The sequence below is a fragment of the Oenanthe melanoleuca genome, chromosome 3 (assembly GCF_029582105.1).
Source record: "Oenanthe melanoleuca isolate GR-GAL-2019-014 chromosome 3, OMel1.0, whole genome shotgun sequence".
Taxonomy (NCBI): domain Eukaryota; kingdom Metazoa; phylum Chordata; class Aves; order Passeriformes; family Muscicapidae; genus Oenanthe; species Oenanthe melanoleuca.
Window position 1 is genome coordinate 50,088,223 of NC_079336.1, and position 7,522 is coordinate 50,095,744.

Here is a 7,522-nt window from a genome sequence, read left to right on the forward strand (position 1 = left end):
TTGTGCTCTCTCTAAGCTTTTTGCCCACTGCAGAGTGAGCAGGAGAAAGAAGGCCCTGACATTGTTCACACACTGCCAGAACTGTGTGTTACCAACACTTCCAGTCACACCCAAAACCTGGGATGCTCTGAAGGAAGTTACCTCCATCCCAGCACACTCTGTATGTTGCCAAATGAATGTGAAAGCACAAAGGCCAACTTTTATATCTTAACTTTGGAGAAGGACCCCACTAATGACAAGACTGGATAGGTAAAAATCTAGGTACCAGGGTTTTGCTGATGAGAAAGATGGGGAAATCCCGTGTTCCCTCACAGCAACAGGCAGGCCTCAAAACAGCTGAAACATCAAAGCATTAAACAGGGGCACACTAATTACTGAGAGGAATGCTCAGTTTCTCGTTAGTGTATTTCAGCATAGAACTGTGGTCTGTGTTCCTTCTGCATTGACAAGCATTCTTGGACTCTGCAGATAATTTTTTTAATTAGGTGAAGAAATACTTTGTGAAAAGCCTAACCTAATACTCCCAATATGTTTCTGAATTACTGGCAAGCTCTTGGAAGAGACAGTGAGCAGATCCTATTAACTTTGTCTTCTACAGAAGCTTTTAGAAATTTTAAAACTTCAGGAATCATCTGTAGAGCTTTCCAAGGAGCAAAGATCAGTAAGGAGCATGAACTCAGAAGCTCTTACTCTCCAAGAGCCTGGAGAAGCAAAGGAAAGTTGTTTAGCCACTGCTGCTGGCTCTGTTCTTTGATCCAGCATTAGCAGTCTTGAGAAAAGCTGCTTTTTTGACCTCATGTTTAGGAATGACAAAGCTTTATTTGTACTGTTCTGCTCAATTGTTTTACATAAACTCCCAACCTAACACGAACCCAGAGAATAATGCTTTTATGCTGAAAGGATGAAACAGATACACATAAAATGCTGTTTAAAATAAAAAGAAAGGGTGCTTAAATTGGCAACAACTCCTCAGACTATTCCAAAGTCTTTTTTTTTAAGTGTGAGTTGTAAATAAAAGTAGGAGAATGGAAGCAAACCAGTGAAAATTGTATTTGAAATTTGAGATACTTCTAAACAATAAAATGCTGCATAAAAACTTGTCATTTCAAACTAATGAGCAACATTTATTGAAATGGTGACAGTGCCTTCAGTGTTTGACAAAACAAACCATGGATGATCCCTATATGATATTACAGTCCAAAACAGATGCAGATTTTACAGGCTTCAAGTGGAAGGAGAGGAAAGACCACTGAGGTAATCTGTCACAAAGTGAAGTTTAGGAGAGATTTAAACAGCTGAAAGGTGCTTAGTAGGGCAAGAACACTTTTTAAGAGGTTGGGGTTTACTTACTACTCCAAATAATCTGCAATACTAAAACCACGTGCAACAATTTTTGCAAAAAATAATTTAATAAATTCTCTTTCATTTACTCTAATGGGAGCCTGCTGAAAAAAAAAATCCTGTTGAAAAGTTTAAATTCCTATTTCATCTGTTGATGTTAATCTAATCACAGATGAAGCAAAATTTTGTAAAACTTGTAGCTAAACTGAATCATGTGCATTAGATAGAATGCATTCATGACTATACAGGCTTCAGGAGTAATTTTTTATTCTAGACTGTACCAGTGGGCAAGCTGACCAGTTCTGTTACCTATCTTTTAGTCTTTTTTTAAAATACTGGCTATTGCTGGAAGCACAAGACTGGATTTGTCAACCTGTGTGCTGAGCCAGTTTGGCAGCTCGGTGTTTATAATCATTGCATGGGCACACAGAAAGATTTCAGTCACGCTTTCCAGAATGCTCATCTAAAGCTGGCAGGTTGGAAACGTGGCTCTGTAACTGTTTAAAAAAAATCCCTCTAAAAATAATAGTTTTGTTATATACTAATCCTTGGTTCTACTAAAAATATAATAATAGAGCAAGATTTTTTTGTTGCTTACAAAGTAGGTAAGACTGTGTCATTAAGGGTTTGCTTCTGTTTTGATCAGAGGTGTACTTAAAGTGCTTGTAGATGTGCTCAAGATCTACCACTTACATGGCAGTGACAGCCTGGATTGCTGATATTTAACTATTTGAGCCAGCCTTAATTACAATCTAGTAAATTTTTGTGAGCTGGACTTGCATCTTATGGTGCTCAGGCTACCTACTGCCTCACGTGTGTCTTGCAAAGAATTATCTGTATAAAGTCCAGCAATGTATTATTTTTCCTGATAGTGCCATTCCATTAGTCAGCTTATGATACTTGAAGTGCCCAATGCTGCTTCCTACAAGTTATGAACTAACACTACAGCAGAACTGAGTGGATTTCAGAATCCTTAGAATTGAAAAAAACTCATTCCGTATCTGCTCTATAAAAGGCTCAATTTGTGTTGAAATCTGAATACACGTAAAGACTTCCTCTAACATGAGCCAAAATACTGTGAGGTGTGCTCATGTTATTTGGCAAGAAGTATTTTTCCAGAAAGAACAAAGCATTTTAAGTATGTTAAGTTCACAAACCACATGTCTTCTTTTTCAGCTGCAAGATGTAGATCTGTTTAGGGAAGCAGTAGGTTTGAAATCTAAGGAAACACGCCAAGAATGCCTGGTGCAGCATATATTCCCCCTTTTCCAATGTGCTAAAATGTGGGGATTAAAACCCATTCTCTACCTGCATTTGATTGCCCACTTCCCCAAATATACTTATTTTAGCATATTAATTTATTCTTTTTTTTTCTCTTTTCATTGTTCTTTTACTGGAAAAAAAGGAGGCAGGGTAATAATGAAATCCTCAGCCAAAGACTTAGTTTGATGCAAATCCTCATTGGGTGAAAACATCAATACAAAACCCTATTCTTTTAGGCTTTTTGCAATAGAAGGTCATTTATATAAATAGAATAAAATTGCATATCACTTTTATCAAGTTCCTAATTTATATTAAATTTTAATATCCTTTTGAATGCAAGACAGTATCTTACTTTAAAGACTCATCAAGCAGCGTAGTTAACACCACACAGAAGCTTCTATTTGCACTGCTAAAAAACAGAACTTTGGATTTCTAATTATACAGCTTCACTGGTGGGAACTATTGTAAATACAGCTTCTGAATATTTTTCATAGCACTATTACAACTATTTTATATAACCAATCCTTTATTTTTCTTTCTGAAGAGCTCACAACTGTGCTCTGAAAGCAGATAAATGAGGTACGAGACTGCTGTTATTCTTTCATTTATGCATTTGGTACTACAGTATCTCTACTCTCCTCTTATAAAAAACATTGTTACATTTTGGTGAAAGAAGAGCCTTTTTTTCTCCTAACGAATGCACAGGTGCCCCTGTACAGAGTTTCTGTTGATTTTTGAATCTTTGCATTGTGGCACCATACCTTCTGTGAAGGGGTATAGCTGAATTCACCAAAAAGACTGCAGAGCTTTGTGGACTTCTTCTGAAGTGTTAGAACAGAAAAGGTAAAAATGGTGTGAGATAGAAAACAAAAAGAACAAGAGACACAGAAGGTTTGGAGAAGACATGATTATAAGATTAGACTATTAAATACCAGAACTAGTGCAACTGTCCAAAATCCAAGCAAGATGCAGCTAATTTAGGAACCATCGAGCATCCTTGCTGTGACATTTTTGTAAGTTTGGGAATTTCCACCTAGTTCATGAAAATAACTTCCATTTATTCGGTGTAACCATGTGAGATTGAACCTAAACTTTTGCTATATACCAAGTTCTTTGTTTGAAGAAGTACATGAATTCCCACAGGAGTTTTCAATTCCATGTTTTACAAATCCCATTCTCACACGCAGTAAGTATTTCACAACCTGCAGGAATCAGTGTTGTAGGGTAGCAAGTTAATAATTTCAGTAACCTAAAAGCCAGCAGAGTTATTTGAAAAACTCTGATATACTTGGTAGCAGATAATAAGGACAATCCAATGTCACCATGATGGAGTAGCTCATAATCTGCGATTTCTGTCCAAATCTCTACCATTTTTACAAAAATATGCTTTATCCTCTTGCCCATTTCCTCTCCTGCTTGTGTCCCAGTAGGTAGCTAAGCTGAAATTCTGTAAGCAAAACCTGTGAAGATGGTATCTAGATTCTCCAAATGGAACCACGCAGCAAAGTTCATCCCAGGACAAAGCCTTATTGTAGTAAAGTGATGACCACATCATCATCTTTTCCTTGCCAAAGCATTTCGCCTTCAAAATGAACCAGACCGTGTTTCCTGGCTCTTAACAAGATTCCCACTACCTTATTGGAAATAGTCACGTATGTTTCAAACAGCTGCCCGAATGTCACACTCACGTGTCCATCTTCTCCCACCTCTCCAGTTCTTCTGATGACCAAGCACAGCTCTTCTACTTCCCTACCCACGTGTGAGTGAGCATCTTTCCCTCTCTGCTCAGTCCGGGACCCTTCGGGGGGTCTCCCGTAGGTGGGGTCTCCTCTGTGAGTATGCGCAGGTTTTGCTGCAAGCCTGTCGTCGCTGCTGAAGGGATTCTTCCTCTGATACTCAATGTGATCCTCTGCCCACGTCTGCCAGCTTCTCCTCAGGTCACCCACTGCACTGGTAGCTTTAGCACCTTGCCCTTTATCTCCTTCCATTTCTGAAAATGTTTTCAGGCACTCCAGCAGGAAATGAATCCGTGACTGGCTTTAACTGTGGTCCCTGTGTGCGCTGTCAGCTGGGAAGGAAAAACACAAATCAGCCTGATATTTGGAAGAGTTTTGCCCGAGTGAGACACAAGGCTGCTGAAAAAGAGGTTAAACATCTGAAGGTTTTATGTCGGCTCGTAATTCTACAGCAATGAAGAAAGTAAAAGTGATTCAGGTGAAATTCAGACGTAATTTAGGAACACAAGGCAATAAATTATGCTTACACGGTGCTCCACCGGTCCGCAGTTACCGAACAAACCCCGCAGCCTCCGTGCAGCACACGGTGCAGTACTCACTCTTCTCGCAATGACGCCTTTCCAAGAACTTTATCCTGGTACCCGGCAGCCCCGCTGACTTCCCAGGCAATCCGATGGAGCGCCGGCGGAGCTGCGGAGAGAGCACACCATTCCCGAGCGGCAGCAGCGGCACACCAACCCGTGCCCAGGGCTGGGAGCCGCTCTCCTGCCCGGACCCCGATTAAAGGTGGACAAAGGCACGCCGTGCCGACAAGCCTCCTCAGAATGCGGGAGTTATTACACACAGAAAGTATTATCTGGAGCCGAAACACCAGAACATGATGGGAGCAGGGGGATTTTCCTCATCAGGCACTGCAAGGAGAAGTAAAAATCCAGTTAGCGAGCGCGTCTCTGCCTGCAACACCCTATTTAGTGCAGAAGACAAGGGCAGAATAGATTGTTCTCCCTTAAAAGGCTGCGCTGCACGGCCATGTCTGCCGGCAACAGCAGAGCTGCAAGCGCCGCACCGCTCCCGGGACCCGCTGCCCGCCACCCATGGCATTCCATGCCCTTGGATCATGCACTATCTGTGCAGGACGTGGATATTGTGGTGACTTAGGGACGGACTTTTATACCCCTACAGAGATCTGAATGTGCCACAGCCATGTCTTGGCTGGGTCGCATCGTTCACCTGTTGAAATACGCAAGCCGGCGTTTCCAGGTAGCACATAAGTAGAGCTGATACTTTTACCGACATTTGAAGTTAAAACACAGGACTAGTGCTGGATTTTCTACGGGGAAATGGACAGAAATGCAAATTCTGAAGAGTTTAACAGCTGAATTACAGATTGGGCATTTCTGTATTTTGAAACGATTGTTGTTTTAAAGGTAAGATTTCACAGGCATTTGCCCACACACATATGCTGGTGCTGTTGCACATGAACCCATGAGCAGGGACAGGATTCCCTAAATTTCTCCAGAACCTCCAGGTCAGTGACAAAACACTTGTGTTGCGTCTGGGTCTAGAAGAGTGCAGGAGCTGAGCATAGAGTGGCAACACAATCGCCAGAGAAGGGAATTGGGAATAACAAGCAACAGCACACATGAAATCATGGCTTTTCATTCATAGTCTCTTACATTTAAATTGAAACTCGTAATTATTGCATATTACTTCTTTTTTTTTTTTTTTTTTTTTTTTTTTTTTTTTTTTTTTTTTTTTTGGTGAGAGGAAGGTGGTTAATTGTACCTTCCTGGACAAATTTCAAGTTGAGTAATTACACTTTGCAAATATAAAATTCCCCTGAAAGGTAAAAAGTGTAATTTTTTCTTCCTTACCCTCCCTAAAGAGTTATGTAATGTTTTTAAGATGACTCCCCACATCCACACTAACAAACTGCTTGATTCTCCTCAGTGGCATTACAGGAATGTACGTTCTGTTTCCAAACACAGCATCTGAAAAGCATTTTGTTTTTATGTCAGAATCAAATACTCTGCAAATCTTACTTGGTAATGCACATTCACTTTCAAACTAAGTAAATCAACATGTGTACACTGCCAGAGATTTTGCATGGATCCTCAAGTCAAAAGCAAGGAAAAACCAGGGCTTTTGTTAAAGTCTTCTGTAGGAAAGAGTATCAGTGAAAAACAGGTATTCACCTTGTGAGGACAGCTATGCCCCGAAGGTAAAGCAGTGCAGATAAAGTAAGCAAAAGCCAGTTTCAAAGAGATTAAGCTTAAAAATAATACCGACAACCCCATTCTAAGGAATTTCTAAAATGGAATCGATACAGCTAAGAAATTTAAAGTGAGACAGATTGGAAAAACGAAAGCAGACTTCTTCCACTAAAGCTCTCTCAGCAATTCCAAGATTTTGTAAGCAACCTCAAGCTCGCAGGGTTTGTCAGCAGCCCAGCAATGTGTTTATTGCTGGGTCTCAGCACTCAGCTACTGAGGTGAACAAGGTGCACACACATCGCCGTTTTCTCTCTCTTCTAGGAAAGCTCACGTTTAGGTGCCAGGTCGCTTTAGATTGCTTTCTTGACAATCGTCAGGGCCAAAGCTTCACAGTAACCTCAGTTCTGATCACTGCAGGATTGGATAACTGGAGAAGCTGCAGGATGAGATTATGGAGATGCACAAAGAAGGTGCCCTGTGCAGTGCTCACAGGTCATGAGCAAGACCTTAACCATTTAGGAAAAATACCCAAACTGTCCAAATTCAGCACATAAAACACAGAATCTGAGTTCAGTGCTGAGCTGGCCTGGTCCTAATAAACAACTTACCAAAATCTGGATAGGACGAACCTTTCGGATCAACACAACAGGGAGACCAGAGTACGGAACTACAATTATCAAGACTAGATATTAAAATAAAACATAATCCTTAGGACAAACCCGTTTTTGCCCCTCTGCCGGCCCGTCACACCTGTGCTCCTTTCCTGGGAATGTTTCTCTACCTGCTGCGACACCCACGCCGCCGGCGCTGACCTCCTTCCCACGGAAAAAGGAACGCGACTCCTTTGGCATCTGTTAATTCTTAATGTTATTTAATGCTCCATGTCCTTAAATGTGGCCGGGAGAGGCCGCACGACAGCGAAACACCCCCGAGCGCGCGTGTCCCCAGTGTACGCGGAGTTATTTATAA

At 41.2% G+C, this 7,522-nt stretch overlaps 1 long non-coding RNA gene across 1 annotated transcript; it reads right to left on the reverse strand.

Moving 5' to 3' along the window:
- Positions 1-1,100: 1,100 nt before the first annotated feature.
- On the reverse strand, positions 1,101-7,399 carry LOC130250660 (uncharacterized). The gene is made up of 3 exons (XR_008840020.1): positions 7,335-7,399; positions 7,162-7,220; positions 1,101-5,251 (listed from the first exon to the last, which is right to left on the reverse strand). It is a non-coding gene; the product is annotated as an uncharacterized LOC130250660 (long non-coding RNA).
- Between the last annotated feature and the right edge of the window lie 123 nt (positions 7,400-7,522).